General features: G+C 47.9%; 1 long non-coding RNA gene across 2 annotated transcripts in view; it reads right to left on the reverse strand.

Moving 5' to 3' along the window:
* LOC133139890 (uncharacterized) overlaps positions 1 to 15,894 on the reverse strand; it is a 55,862-nt gene extending 39,968 nt beyond the window's left edge. The window contains exons 1-2 of one of the 2 annotated variants that reach the window (XR_009709971.1): positions 15,870 to 15,894; positions 14,781 to 14,853 (exon numbers count right to left, since the gene is read on the reverse strand). This is a non-coding gene — a long non-coding RNA (uncharacterized LOC133139890). Of the gene's footprint in view, positions 1 to 14,780; positions 14,854 to 15,135; positions 15,506 to 15,869 lie in introns of those variants that run through there. The other variant, XR_009709972.1, reaches the window with a different exon arrangement.
* Between the last annotated feature and the right edge of the window lie 1,133 nt (positions 15,895 to 17,027).

Below are 17,027 nucleotides of genomic sequence, written 5' to 3' on the forward strand. Positions count from 1 at the left end.
TCGGTGTTGTTCTATCAGTTGTTACCAACACAGTCAATGATTGGTGGAGCTTTTCTATGAGCAAGGTGGTGTTCATATTTTAGTACCCATTTGATTTGTTATAGTGCATTTCATAACATATAACATTTCTGTTATATGAATCTACCTCGCTGGCCAGCGGAGCAGGTCCCTCTATCGCCGGTTTTTTACCTCGCATGCATGCCATTTTGGGGGATCAGCTCTGGGGTTTGCTCTTCTGTTACTCCGTAAAGTGTTTTGAGACAATGTTCTGTAAAAAGCAGTACTAAAATGAAACAGAATTGAATTGAATTGCACCCCTGTTGGGATGGAGAGCGCAGAGTGGAATGTAAGAGAGGGGGAAACGGCGAGAGCCGAGGCATCTGGGTAAAACGCTTCGGATGAGACGTCAAGGCACAATCGCCACGGATCTGACGGTTTTCCCCGAGCCAGTCTGAGATTTAAACAAGTCTCCGGGCCTCCCGCCGGCCCCAGGGGACTCTGGGTAATGAGGCGCCCGTGTTTTTATGGGCCCCGCAAATGGCCCACCGCCGCGGTCTCATCGCAGCTCGCCGTTTCCGCAGTAACAAGTAATCTCCCTCTCCATTGGCCTGTCAGCGACTCGATTGGACTAAAAACCCGCGCACCAAACACACACTGCGCGGCTGATTTGTTTGAGTGTGTGTGTGTGAGCGTGTGTGTGTGTGTGTGTGAGCATGTGTGTGAGTGTGTGTGTGTGAGTGCGTGTGTGTGTGTGTGTGTGAGCGTGTGTGAGTGTGTGTGTGTGTGTGAGCGTGTGTGAGCGTGTGTGTGTGTGTGAGAGAGTGTGTGTGTGTGTGTGTGAGTGCGTGTGTGTGAGTGTGTGTGTGTGTGTGTGTGTGTGAGCGTGTGTGTGAGTGTGTGTGTGTGAGTGCGTGTGTGTGTGTGTGTGAGCGTGTGTGAGTGTGTGTGTGTGTGTGTGTGTGTGAGCGTGTGTGAGCGTGTGTGTGTGAGAGAGTGTGTGTGTGTGTGTGAGTGTGTGTGTGTGAGTGCGTGTGTGTGAGTGTGTGTGTGTGTGTGTGTGTGAGCGTGTGCGTGTGTGTGAGCGTGTGTGTGAGTGTGTGAGTGTGTGTGTGTGTGTGTGTGTGTGTGTGTGTGTGTGTGTGTGAGTGTGAGTGTGTGTGTGTGAGTGAGTGAGATAAAGGGCACCTGGGCAAGAGACAGGAGGGGAAATGCAGGTGAAATGCATCTGGTGCTGCCTGACTGGGGGGGACCAATGCACCCCCTTCACTCCTGACAGACTGGAGGTGAACACAGCTAAAATGGCGGGTGAAATTCGGGCCGCTTTTAGGAACAACAGGTTTGCATTGACCGAATATATTACCATGGCAATTTGACTGGGGGGGGCCCTAAGTGGGCAGCCGGTAGCCGAGTGGCTGAGATGTGTCCTTTCCCCCACTCGCCGTATTTGATTACCCATAATGCTCGGGTCATTTCAGGCCATCTTGGGATAGCCTGTAGCTCAGTCACATGATAGCCTGTAGCTCAGTCACATGACTGGGCCCCGGCAGGTTGCTGGGTGAAGCCCCGGTGTAGCCACAGTAAGATCAGTGCAGCTGTTGGGCCCTCGAACAAGGCTTGTAACCCCACATTGCTCCAGGGGGGATTGTCCCCCCGCTAATTGATTTTAATAAGCGGCAGTAAAATCCTAAAGGGACAGGTCTGGTGCCAGGGCTCTGAATCTAGGCCCCGCAGTGGCAGTTTGGCTTTACGGCGCCCGGGGGGGGGGTCTCTCGTTCCCACGCTCTGCGCAGGACGCTTCGACACGCCACACGCCGCACTGCCAGCTCACCTGGACACAGGTACGGACACAGCTTTGTGGCACGAGACACATATACTGGCAATGACTTGAGCTAAAACATCTCATACCTTGAATTCTTAAGGGCAAGGTATTTTTATACAGAGAATGCCTAGTGAGAAACTAAATTCCATTTTTTATGGAGATTCTCCTTTAAAAAGGCATTAGGACTCAACTTAATCTTCGCTTAAACAAGGCTTACACACTTAAGACAGATGTTTTTGCAGTGTGCAGGGAAAGATCGTCACGCCATCATGAAGGGACACACAGAGCTTCTGTGTGCTGCTATTGGTCCGTCATGAGAAAAGACACCAAAACACAAACCCATGAAGACGTCTATCTGTGAAAAAAACCCCGCTAAGACCACACCCTTCTCTGAAATGAAAGCATCTTTTTTGCACTTTTATGCGACCGCAGATTGCGCAGTAAATTCCCACCTGTGGAGGGGGTTGACATGGCTCTGTCCTGGGGGGGTTATTTTCAGTTTTACCTCTTTACACGCGCTCTATAAATCGCGCAGATTCCCATTTCTTTAGACACAGGAGCGGAAGACCGCTGTCCGGAATAATGGCAGAGAGGGATGGGAGACGGGTGTCTTTGAGGATGGACCGCCCCCCCCCATCCCCACCCCGTTCCCCTCTCAAACCCGCGCCTGTCTCAATATCTCCCCCCCCCACCCTTTCTGCATATTTAGCTCCTCTCTGATTGTTCAGCAGTATGGCTGTGGGGGTGGGGGGGGGGGGGTGAGGCGGGTGTGGTGTGGGGGGGGGGGGGGGGTGCGTTCTGTCACAGCTGCATAATACCCTCATTACTTCCCACGGTGAGGCATTGCCATTGATGGAAATGGGATTTGGGAAGATATATGGGGTGTAATTATTATATACATATATGCATAGCCCTTTCTCTGCAGTGCTTTACTGAGGCATGCAGATGGGACAGGGGCGGGTGGGGGGGGGGCTCATCCCATTAACCCCTGGGATCATCCCATCTCACCTCGGCCTTCATTCGGGAATTTTTATATCTGGAATTTTCAGCGGCACAATGCCCAGGGAGAGGGGATGGCGGGGGGGGGGGGGGGGCAGGATCTGGCGGGAGGGGGGGGTGGGGCTCCGGGATACAGCTCAGGATAAGCCAGGACTTTATTTGGCAGGGATCCACACATTCTGTCTGGCTTATCCACCCCCCCTCCCACAATCAGCTGTAATCCCTGGCGGTGACGATTTTAGCGGCCGGCTTCTGCTGTTGCCGTGGCGGCAGCAGCGACAGGATTGGCCGGCGGAAGTGTTGTGAGATTACCGCCGTTTTTTTGGCACCCCTTTAATCCTTCATTTTAGGGTTTAATTCGGACAGATGAGCCCCCCCCGACCACTGCTTCTCTCTCTCCCTCCCTCCTTCCCTCCCTGTCTCTGTAAGAAAAAGAAAGGACCCTTGCGATGAAAGAACAGGACCAGGGAGGTGTGGAGAAACGACCTCCCCATCCCAGGTTCCCTGACGAAGGCCTGGCCCCGCCCTATTCCGCCATGTCAGTTAATCTCTTTAACAGAAGGGAGACTGCACATTAATTAATATACTGTAATTCTGACAGATTTAGCCATCAGGGGTGGCCAACCCCGGTCCTGGAGTGCCACAGGGCGTGCGGCTTTCTGTTGTTACTCTGCACTTAATTGATCAATAAAAGCAGTCAATTACAGTTAATTAAAAACCCAGCTCATCTGCGGTCTCCGCTCAAAGCGGTTATTTAATGTGAAAACCCGCACAACCGCAGCCCCCCAGGGCCTGGGTTGGCCAGCCCTGCATTAGGGCTCATTTTCAGGACATAACACACAGAGCATAGTCACTAATAATCAGTCCCCAGCAAACACAGCAACTCTCTGAGGAGCTAAAGCACACAGAGCAACACCAGATGAAGCACAAGCGTTAAGAAACACAAACGTTATCGCACCTTCACCTCCTCAGGAAACACCAGGCCCCAGCCCAGCCCAGCTTTCAGTTCTCTTCCTGTTTGGGGGTCCGGTCTCCCCCTCTCGGGCTCAGGCTGCGCCCCCAAAAGCAGGCTCCACCACTGACCGCCCTGAACCCGGGGTGCCCATACCAGGCCTGTTTCACTCAGAGATCCGTAATCTTCCAAAGCCCCTCTCCTCAAAACCCGGAGGTCAGGAACGGAGCGTCTTTAATTGGGAACCTGCGCAGAAGCGGGTGTCCACAGCTCTGGAATTTCAATGCCAACGCGAGATAAAAAAAGAAAGAAAGAAAAGGCAGCAGTGAACGTAAAAGGAGGAACGGCGATGGAGCAGGGAACTCTGGGATATCTGACTGAGTGATGCAGCAGCGCTCGTTTATATTCCAGCCTCAATCCCCCACTGCTGCCGGCCAGGACCCACAGCCAACACACCATCCAACCCCACCTCAGCACAGCCAAGCACAGACAACCACCTCTACACACACTGGACCGAACTCACTCCCAAACGACCGCTCTGAGCTTCTTCTAGGGTCTCAACATCACAGGGAAATAAATGCACAAATAAACCATAAAAAATGTTAACGTAGAATTTGCTGTACCGTTTAGCTAATGTGCCAGGTGAGCAGAATATCTACCTTTATCTTAGTTGAGCAAATAATAATAAAAAGCTACAAGTTATTAGAAAACTATATTGTAGTCATTTGTTTCAAAAGTACTTAACTGAAACCGATACATACAAATCAGTCTTAAGACAAAAACATAAAAACATAAAGCAAGCAAAATTAAAATACTAAAAAAGACGGATCAAATGAATAAAAACAATATCTAAGAAAATATTAATAGCATATTAAAAGCATGAAAGAAGCCCAAATGAACCGAAAGCTAATGTGTGAAGGTGTGTGTTTGGTGTTAGTCAGACTGTGTGGAGCCACTGAAGGCCTCAGCGTTCCGCACACGTGTCTGAGCTCCGCGGGACGTCCCGGCAGGAAGGCACCCTGGGGCAGGTGCGGGGCCAGCCTGAAGTTTTCCTTGGAAAGGGAGCCGGAACGCCGGGAAAACAGAACGGATGACTCAGACGGAACGGAGCGTCCGCTTTCGGCCGCTGGGAAAACCCGACGCCGCGGCCTGGAAAACCTTTCACGCCCGGCGAACGCTACGCGCACATCGAAGGGGAAGGAGCTACGAGGAGAACTTACTCATATTGTCAACATATTATGTGCCAATTTTCATGCAGACATGGATTGTGAATGCATTGGTGCGCACATGCATGCATGCTGTACTTATAGCACACATGCTAATGCTGTAGTGGTAATCCCCCTATAGCACACGCCGTCCATCTGTCTCTCGTGAGCTGTATTAAACAGTCGGTCAGACAGATGAAATGACTGGCTGGTGGAAGTTGCTGTGTGTGGAGGTGAACCTTCTCCAAAAGGACTTCACCCCCTGTTGGGTGAGGTGAGGTGGGGGGGGGTGTGGATCACCCCCTGTTGGGTGAGGTGAGGTGGGGGGTGGGGGGGGGGTGGATCACCCCCTGTTGGGTGAGGTGGGGGGGGGGGGGGGTGATCACCCCCTACAGTGCACCCCTGAGTTAGACAGATTAAATGACTGCTGGAGTGACGGGGCGTCACCCACGGCAACGGTTGCTGGGGTGACAGTGCGTCGCCCACGGTAACGGCTGCTGGGGTGACGGGGCGTTGCCCACGGTAACGGCTGCTGGGGTGACGGGGCGTCGCCCACGGCAACGGCTGCTGGGGTGACGGGGCGTCGCCCACGGTAACGGCTGCTGGCGTGACAGGGCGTCGCCCACGGTAACGGCTGCTGGGACGTCTGTGTCCCCACGCTGCCTCCCGCTGCAAATTAGCGATGTTTGGAGAGAGAGGCAAATCAGAGCAAGAGCTATTAAAGCACAGGCTCTGCCACAACACTACATTTACCCCTCGCTGTGCAGAGCATAACAAATATCTTTATACTCTTATTTCCCTCACACACACACACACACACACACAGCCTCCATCTTGCCATTTCCCTCCCCAACACAGCTAATTAACTGAATGACACAATTGTAAAATATACTGTGAAACGATGAACCACAGATGTTCATGCAAAGAAGAAGAGTAAAAGAGAACACACGAGAATCAGAAAATCATCTCCCAGAATGCCGTTCTGTTTATCAGAATGGGTTTCAGACAGAAAGAAGCCTTCGCTCTCCATCGGTAAACTCCACCAACTTTTCCACCAACCTCCAACCTTCTCAAGCCAACAGCCTTTTAATCCACCTCCGTTTGGCGCACCTGAAAACCTCGAAATGATTTACATCACACTGAAAGTGTTTTTTTATTTGAATTAAATAACCCAACATTCACATATTTTTCCACCATGACAAGCTGCAACAAACACACTGGCAGTAAAATAGAAATTGTGAACTTGAGACTGTGATTTTTGTATTATTCATGTTAAAAACATGAAGTTTGTCTCGTGGATGCCTGGCGCAGGCAACACCTGACAGGGCTGTGATCACAGGTGGCTCACACTCAGACACCCAGCCCTCACGCTGAACCGTACGTCTCCTTAACACTGACATCAAAACGCCCTGAGCCCAGCTTCTGCAAGGCCTCTCTCTCTTTATTTATTTTGTTTTCATTCTTTGTCTCTCTCTCACTCGCACTCTCCATCTCTCTCACTCTGTACAGTAACACTCTTTCCCTCCTCCCCCCCTCTCGCTCTTCCGTTTTAGCTCTCCTTCGCTCTTTCATTCCATCTCTTATCTACATGAGCTGACTTGTACCCAAGTAAGACAATTTAAAATTGTTAATGAAAGGTGTATTTTTTTTATTCCGTCTCACCCTCTCTCTGTCAGTGTCTCTCTCCCTCCCTCCCTCTCTCCCTCCCTCTCGTTCTCTCCAGGGGCCTTTGACAGATTGTCACCGGACTCCTCTCTGAGAGATCCAGGCCTCTGATCAGATGCTCCTCCACTGGTGGCCGGCCCCTTATCGCCGTGGCGATCATCCCCACCCACCGCTCCATTCAGCGGCATGGCGGTATCTCTGTCGCCGTGGCGATCACACACCTGAGGGAAAGGCCCCTCAACTTCCAGACACACTCACACTCCCCCACACAGGGCACAGGAACTCACACACTCACACTCCCCCACACAGGGCACAGGAACTCACAAACACACACTGTGAGTCAGACACACAGACACAAGCACACAGCTCATACACACAAAAAACTCAAACACAATCACACAAACATAGAAACTGACACTACTCATACACACACACACACACACACACACACAAAACCAGATACCGAAACAAACATACACAACTCATAAACGGATGCATATCCTACATCAGGCATTTATTGTCTTTAGGTTAGTAAGTGGATCAGAATGACATGGTTTGTGTACGTTCTTTGGCCAAATCTCTCAGTTAAGAGCCAGCATGGACATGAGAGCCAGTGGACAGAAAACTGACCTGGAATCAGTGTGTGGAATACAAAATGTCTGGCCCCATGAAGACAGAGATTTAAAAAATCAGCAGGAAGTACATCCATGAAAATATATTTTAGTCAGGGAGCTTAAAGCCAGTCTGTGTTTTAAACAGGAAGTGGAATTAAAGCACAAACACAGAAGTCAAGCTGAGCGAGTGAGCGAGAGCCGTTTGAAGCTCCTGGATTGCGAAATCTCCCAGAAGTCTGTGAGTACGGGGGGCGGCGATGTCAGGGAGCGGACTCACGGAAATTTCCCGCTAAAGCGCGGCGTGACGGAGGATTTGGACCATCAAGGCCGCGGGATTAGTGCGGATCTCGCAGGCCCCTGCAGCGGCTGTTTGAGCCAGGGCGAACGGGGCGGATCAGGAGGGTGTTAAGGGTTAACCATCCTGCACCTCCCCACTGTTAACCCCCTCACCTTCTATCTCACCTCACCCGAAACAAATCCCTGAAACGTGCATGTACGCACACACCATGTGCGCACACACACTCCCACGTGCACATACATGCGCGCACACACACACACACTCCCACACACACACACACACTCCCACGTGCACATACATGCGCACACATACACACACACTCCCACACACACACACACTCCCACGTGCACATACATGCGCACACATACACACACACTCCCACACACACACACACACTCCCACGTGCACATACATGCGCACACATACACACACACTCCCACACACACACACACACTCCCACATGCACATACATGCGCACACACACACACTCCCACGTGCACATACATGCGCGCACACACACACACTCCCACACACACACACACACACTCCCACGTGCACATACATGCGCGCACACACACACTCCCACGTGCACATACATGCACACACACACTCCCACGTGCACATACATGCGCGCACACACACACACACTCCCACGTGCACATACACACACAGACACACTCCCACGTGCACATACATGCGCACACACACACACTCCCACACACACACTCCCACATGCACATACATGCACGCACACACACACACTCCCACGTGCACATACATGCGCGCACACACACACACACTCCCACATGCGCATACATGTGCGCACACACACACACGCACACACACAGTAGTTTTTTTTTCACGCCTGTAGCTAATGCAGGGAAAGGTTGTGTGTCTTACATGGGAGTATCTAAACTGGCTGAACGGGGTTTTGTCTTTTGGTTTTGAAGAGGTAAAAAAGAGCTCCTCACCAGAGGAATTAGAGGTTTGGTGAAAGTAGAGGGCAGGGAGGACACAGCAGGAGGGCCACGAGGAGGAGGGAGAGAAAGAGAGATAGAGAGAGAGAAAGAGAGAGAGGAGGGAGGAAGGGAAAGAGCGAAAGAGAGAGAGAAGGGAGAGGGGGGGAGGAAGAGAGAGAGAGAGGGGAGGGAGGGAGAGAGAGGAAGACAGAGGGAGGGAGGGAAAGAGCTCACACCAAATCACAGGATTAGATCACAGATCGCCCTTCTCAGTTCATCCCCTCCACCAGGCCACACCCCTCTACCACTACTGCATAAATGAGGGAGGAGCTTCATATTCATCTGCCTTGCAGTACACCTGCTGTACCTGCTAAAACTGCATCAGGGTGTGTGCTACTGCACAGTGCTACAACAGACTGACCTGTCCTCATGTTCATAGCTAAGAGTAGTCACACACACACATACAGGATAGCTACAGTATATATATATATATATATATATATATATATATATATATACACACACATACACACACACACACATACATACACACACACACACACACACACACACACACACACACACACACACACGACAACACAAAGAAAAGCTACAGAATAAATATTTAAATGACAATGAGATCAATTCTCCGCACACGGACCCCTCCCCCCCCACCCCTCCCATCTCATCTCTCGTGCTGTTAAGGCAGAGCGAACGTCCGACCGTCGGAAATGGGATTCTGATTTATTCCGAGGAACTTCTCTGAATTCTCCCGGCGTCTTCCGCCGGCATTTGAGAGCTCTTCATTGTGTGCCCTTTATTCCGCGAAATATGAGGCGCGATTGACACCGGAGACGGTAACCTTTGTGGGATGCAAATTCCCCCAGATAACTCCTGAAACGTCCCAACTCTGAGAAAGCGGGGGGGAACGGACAGCATATACAATATACAATCACGAGAGGAGCATCTTCTCACGTCTAATCGCGAGACGGGGGCGGCCATTTTGAATTCAGCTGCCAGCGTCTCCCAGGCCGCACTCCATTGCTCATCTCCTCCGAGCCCCTCGTCCTGTAATGGACGACATCTCCGGGCAGTAAATACTGCCCGCGCTCCGATCAATATCAATTATCTAATGTGCAGCGCTTTTGTCGTAAATACGAGCGTCCGCTCTGCGGCCGGGTGAACGCTGATCACTCAAACCCTCCCGGTGCGACCGGGGCTCCGGCAACCCCGTCTTAAACGAAGGGGTTCCACCTGGCAATCAATACCAAGACAGAAAAAACCCAAACAGAAAGACACCCGGTCCGGCAGCGTCTAAGCGAGAAGTCCATACGTCGCGGTGACAGCGGAGATACGAGGCTAACGGACTGAGCTTTCAGGCGCTATCGAGGGGAGAAATAGGGCTGTAAATCCGCTGGAAGACCGAGGCGACATTACTCTACATTACACGGCATTCATTTAGCAGATGCTCCCATCCAGACAGACTTACTACGGCAGAGAACTCGAGTGAGTTATATTCTATATGCGGTATGACATAGTGATACAGACCAGGCTAACAACACTCTTAGCCTAGAGACAAGGTACACTGACAAAGCACCAAAGCAGGATAACATCAGGCATCCCACAACCACAGACACTATAGATTAATCGTACAAAGTAAGTGACACAAGACAAGCACCGTGGTGCCGGAGCAAGCAAACTAATGAAAGTCCAGGGAGCAATGGCCCGGGGGGGGGGGTGACCTTGCACATTTTAAAAATTTGTATCACGGGAGGCATGTTGGCCCTCAATAAAGTCACAGAGTTGCACTGAAAAGCCCAGGGGGCTTTCAGAAGACAAATAATCTGTGATTCAATGTAATTACACAATTTTCAACAAAAATAATCAAGAGCACAGAGCATTTACAGTGGAACACCCGCTCCCCCCCCCGCTCCTCCCTCTAAATGAAGGCCACCTGACTCGCTGGCGTGTGTCTCTCCTGCATAATGAAGCTCCGCTCAATCACAGCTGACACAGGCCGCTCTCGTTTAGCGATGGATGTAGTTAGCGCTTGGTGGGGAAAAAAAAAAAAATAATAATAATAAAAACCCACATGATTAATCAAGTTTGAAGTTAAAACATAATAATCACCTCTTTTAAATGAACGTTCGTCGCACAGCGTGAGTGTGGTGGAGGAGAGGTCATCCGTCAGCCCGTGAAAACACGCTCGCAATTACGCCTCTACGCAGATTAGGCCCAGCTCTCCAACACCGGCCTTCAGCAACTCCAAACCCATCTGTCTGTGACCCACCAGAGCGCTATCATAGAGCTACTGTACCCCACACACACACACACACACACACACACACACACACCAGAGTGCTATCATAGAGCTACTGTACCACACACACACACACACACACCAGAGCTTTATCATAGAGCTACTGTACCACACACACACCAGAGAGCTATCATAGAGCTACTGTACCACACACACACACCAGAGCTTTATCATAGAGCTACTGTACCACACACACACCAGAGAGCTATCATAGAGCTACTGTACCACACACACACCAGAGCTTTACCATAGGGCTACTGTACCACACACACACACACCAGAACTTTATCATAGAGCTACTGTACCACACACACACACACACCAGAGCTCTATCATAGAGCTACTGTACCACACACACACACACACCAGAACTTTATCATAGAGCTACTGTACCACACACACACACACCAGAGCTCTATCATAGAGCTACTGTACCACACACACCAGAACTTTATCATAGAGCTACTGTACCACACACACACACACACCAGAGCTCTATCATAGAGCTACTGTACCGCACACACACACACCAGAGCTTTACCATAGAGCTACTGTACCACACACACACACACCAGAGCTCTATCATAGAGCTACTGTACCACACACACACACACCAGAGCTCTATCATAGAGCTACTGTACCACACACACCAGAGCTTTATCATAGAGCTACTGTACCACACACACACACACCAGAGCTCTATCATAGAGCTACTGTACCACACACACACCAGAGCTTTATCATAGAGGAGCTATGAGACTGCCAGTCACGTTTATACTGCAAAAACCAAACACTACGTAAACCTGAGCAAGCATTTTAGTCTTACATTTAGACTTAAAATCTTAAATCTCAAAATCTCAAGTACAAATGTAAGACAAAAATCTTAAATCTTCTTGAGAAATAATAGAAAAGGATTGCCAATGAGGTGAGATAGTGTAGCTCATTTCAAGATTTGCCAGTGGGGTAAGAAAATTTCACTTGTCAAGCAAAAGGTCAAGCTACCATTTTCTACTTGAGAATAATAAATAAAAATGTAATACGATTTAAGTCATTACAAGATTGAAACTTGTTAAGACAGATGATTTTTTGCAGTGCGCTGTACAGAAGGAATTAAGATTCGGGACCCGACGTGTGAAAAATATATTCATTTGTCCAGCTATTTGTTCCCTTACATGTGCAGTATATACTAAACATGGAACATCTGAATAAATGCTGTACATTCATATACATAGACATAACCAGATAAAGGTAGACAGATTCAGATTCAGTGTTAATTGGGAAATCCATATACTAAAGGCATTCTCATTTAATCACAAAGGCATACTTTTTTTTATCACTTTTAGTTTCTTATGGAAAATACTGATTTCCAATTAAAGGGATGTTACCACTTTAGTTGTTTTTTGAAGACAATTTAAAGTTCATTGCTAACTTTGTGATATTTCTATAGAAGGGTAAAATGAATATAAACACCTCTACAGTGGCACTGGTCAAATACTACAGTATGAAGCGGTGTGCTGGAAACTGTACAAAAGGCGGTTTTCCTTCAGCCAATTCCCCCGGACACGACTAAGGGGACAGTGCAGCAAGACCACAGTTCAGACAAATATAACACACTACTGACCCCAACGTCTCGGTCATTAAATAGATTTTAGTGAGTACAACATTGCACACCAAAACCAATTCTATTAATGGAGAGACTTTACATAGCATTAAATGATATACACAAATTTGTGGATGCCCGTATTGTGCACATGTATGCATGTGGACTTGCGTTCGTGCGACAGTGGGTGTACGTTTATACGTGCGTGTGTGTGTGTGTGTGTGCGTGTGTGTGTGTGTGTGTGTGTGTGCGTGTGTGTGTGTGTGTGTGTGTGTGTGTGTGTGTGTGTGTGAATGCATTTGTGTGCGAGTCTCTGCTTGCATATATTTCTGTAACCCATTTTTCACCAAAGTATGACAGCTGAGCAACATTCACCCAAATGAATAATGTCATAAAATAATACCCCACAGAACTGGGCAAAAGACAAGCTCGCATTCCTCAGCCGAGAAAGACCTTACCACAAACCACCTCCCTCTTTCCCCTCTTTCCCCTCTTTCCCCTCTCCCCCTCTCTCCCTCTCTCCCCCTCTCTCCCCCTCTCTCCCCCTCTCTCCCCCTCTCTCCCCCTCTCTCCCCCTCTCTCCCCCTCTCTCCCCCTGCCCCTCTCCTCCTCTCCTCCTCTCCTACGCTCTCCTACACACCCCTCCGCCCCCTCTCTCCCTCACTCCTCCCCCCCTCCCCCTCCACCCCTCCTTCATTCCTTTCTAGTTGCCGCTTTGTGATATTCGCTAATTTCGCCACGCCGGGGCGAATTTGTCACGCGCGTGGGCCCGTTTGATTTCATTAAACAGAATATTTAAGCATAAAAATTGTTTAATCGTCTCGCATGTCATTAGGAGATGAATTTCATTTTGCATACATTTGCATACTTCCTGCCGAATTAAGTCCCAGTAATATGCAGATTTTTGGTGGGGGGGGGCCAGGTTGTGGTGGAGGTGTTTATTATTGCCACGGTGGGCTGTTCCACACTGGCGGTGGGTGGGGGTGGGGATGGGGGGAAACAGGGGTGACGGGAACATCTGGGGGTCCTGGGATTAGGGAGCCCCCCCCCCCCCAATCTTACGCGGTTCTGTTTTTTTTCTTAATCCCGTGAAAAACATTTTTCTTTCTCTGTGGTTCATTAAGCATAGCTTTGACATTATTAAATCTGCACTTGCTGAAGGAGATGCAGAATAACAATTCAAAAAGAAAAGACTACAGGACTATAAATATTCAATCACGAGCACTGATAGAATGTGAAAAGGACACAATTTAATAGTGCAATTGTCATGGAAATGAGTTGTACAAGTGACCAGCTATCCCGGGCAGAATGAGCCAAACCTAAACACTTGCGCTCTGCGACCAACTCAAACGCACTCATAGCTGCAGATACCGGCAGGGCCTGGAGGATGCACAGATAATAATCACACCACTGTTCTGCCCCCAGGTAGACATCCAGTCATATCACATTAACCTCCTAAGACCCGCACTCTTTTTTGGTATGCATTTTTAATTTCTCTTTGCTATTTGGGCTTATTGGGACCTGATAAGTATAAAAACTAAGCTTTTGAGAAAAATGATGTCCACATAAGTGGACTCTCGGTCTTAAGAATGAAGTATTATGGTTGTACAGCCCAAAATGTGGAGTCCACGCATGTGTACGCCAGGTCTTCGGAGGTTGATATCCCCATCCTTTCACCCGGATGTGAGGTGGGCACGGGTTTGAGTTCCGTCTGTGTGGCTACGATGTACAGCTTTGGAACACAACACTAAAGGCCAATTTATAGTCCAGAGACAGAGCTTCGCGGTGACTGACGACATACAGTGGATGTGGCTCACTGCAGCGACATTTGGTTTATACGCCGGGTGACTGGAGTGTGTTTGTACTTTTTGCTATGAGGACACCGACCACGGGGTTGGGTGACAATTCAAAAGAACGTTTATGAATATTCTGAAATTTCTTTCAAGCAGCCTTAACTCATAGAATGAGGTGCTCCTGCATTCTTTACTCAAAGTAAAACAATTTACAGCTAGCTGCACGCTGGAGCAGTCCCCAGGAACAAAACAATAATTACGAACGCTGGACTTCGTTTTATAAATGACCTATGGCGCATTTCCATGAATTTTAATAAACAAATTACCACAAACATAAAGTACAGTGTGTATTAATATATGTAATAAATGTGTATATGACATTCATCGGGAAAAGCATTCACCAAGTTCCTCATTCATACAAAGGGCTTTTCCACTTTGCCTGACCATGTTTTAGATTAACCAAGCGGATCAGGTTTAAGGAATATACATACAGCTATGTTTTATATGCTGTTTGACTATGGGCCTACAGGGTAACCTTAAAACTTGTTTCACATACCTCCTCTCTGTGCATCCTCCTCTCTGTGCCCTCAATCTTCTCTCAACTGCTAAACTTCACACTCTGAAAGAACCTGACAGAAAATTTTGAGAAATTCACAACTACACATGCAAACACAAGACCGCTTCCTTAATATGTTTTAAACATATTCTTCAAATTTACAACCTCTTCAAATTTAAGAGCCAAATTATTCAGAAAAACTTGTTGAAAATGTTTTTTTTCTTCTATTTTTCAAGTACTGATTGGTGTACTCCAAGCCTGGTCCTGGAGAGGAGTGGCATCTGCTGGTTTTAGTCGTTACTCTGCACTTAATTTATCAATGAGAGCAGTTGATTGCACATTTAACTGAACTCACCTGGTTACTTGCGCCACAACGTTGGTGCTGATTTTAAGGTGAAAACAGAAATAAGATATCCAGGACAAGGGTTGGAGACCACTGTCCTAAATTAATAGGTAGTTGTTAACAGCATAGAGCACCAGCGTAATTATACTGCACTTCGGTACCTGGTATGTTGACACCGTGGTTAAAAAAAGATGCGCATCTGTGTTGTGTGTGGAAGATGGCTAATGACGCAAACTCTGCTGCTGGCTGGCAATCAGGAAGATACACTTGTAATGTTTGACTTTGAGCTGCCTGCATCTTCGGTTTTCAGAAAAATATAGCGACCGTTGTAGCAGACATTCAGATACACAATCTACAGCGCTGCCTGAGCTCTGCGCCAGCTTACACCCGTACACAGACGCACTAGGGTAACGTCGTTAGCTCATTAAAAGGCAATCGGGGTCGATTTAGTAAGCCAGAGTATGGAACTAACTCAACTAGTGTGCAATCATTTGTTTTAACATTTACTGTGGAAAACTGAAAACATTTTCATCAACGAAGCTGATGGGTAACAATGGCCAGCAAATAAGCTATGAACTATGAATGGGGTGAAATTATTAAAAACATTCAACAACTTTAAGATGATAATTGAACTGCACTCACACCACGTGCTTTACTGCAAATACACATACAGGCAAAATGTGCTTTGCATCTTTAAACAAATTATTAAAATATTCTGTAATACGCGTTTGAATTTGGTCACTCACCTTGGCTCGCGCCGTTATCCACGAACACATTGAAGTTTTACTCTAATTGGAGGCGGGAAGCAAATGATAAATGGCAAGTAAATTTACCAATAAGGGACCGTTAGTGTGATGTAAACCACACCTCTCTCATTTAGGATTTCATATTTTACCAGGAATCTTTGCAAGGGGTGTCCTGTGTTGTGTGGTTGCGTCAAACAATTCACAAGACATACATTGGGGTGAAATAAATTATTATTATTTTAAAACTATGAGATAAAGTAATATACAATATAAAATATTAATGACAGAATCAGAGCATAAGTTCTAAACTCGTGAAATTGCTCTTTTTGTGTTGCTAAGTATAAGATGAATGAGAATTGTACGTCTAAATTCATAGACTGCTCTTGCAGCTGCCAGAAGTACTACAGTTTTCTCATTTCACATTTATTATATATCCGGGCGCATCCATCATGTCCCCGTATTGGAGAATAGATTCATAATCCCCTGGATTCTAAGTGGCAGTTGCACAGGCACCCACCCATGACATTTCATTTGCACTAAAGTACAATAAAAGACAGATCCGCCGCGGAAACGGCGAACGAGGAGCTGGGAGCAGCCGGAGATAGATAGCATTGTCCCTGCCGAAACGCGCACACCCATTCCCCCCGCGTGCTTTACGCGCCACGGGCTTCTGCGGCGGCGCGCCGCTAACTGGGTTATAATTAGACACATTACTGTAATACCTCTTCATCCAGAATTAAGGCCCTTTTAATTTCCCCCTCTAATTTTCTCACACTGCAATTTTCATCAGACGTTGAAATCTGTTCCGGCACAATAAAACCGGCATGTAAAGACGAATCGGAGAGTATTAAACGCCGTAATTGCAACTTTAGAAAAATGGAAATTACAAGCGTAGAACTAACCCCGTTTTATTCTTAATTATGAGAATATAAATGATTTCGGCAAGAGGGAGATAGCGCACAGTCTCTTTAATTAACACACCAGCAGCCCCCCCCCCCCCCCCCCCCACTCCCAACCGCCCTCATTTTACTGTGTTCAGCAAAAGGCACAGAAATGTACGTCTTGTTAAACATCATTAGACTGTAGTTCAGCAATGTAATCGGCTACTGTGTGTGTTGTCGTTTAATAATGCTCTTTTACAATTCAAAGCGTGCTCTA

The sequence above is a fragment of the Conger conger genome, chromosome 11 (assembly GCF_963514075.1).
Source record: "Conger conger chromosome 11, fConCon1.1, whole genome shotgun sequence".
Taxonomy (NCBI): Eukaryota; Metazoa; Chordata; class Actinopteri; order Anguilliformes; family Congridae; genus Conger; species Conger conger.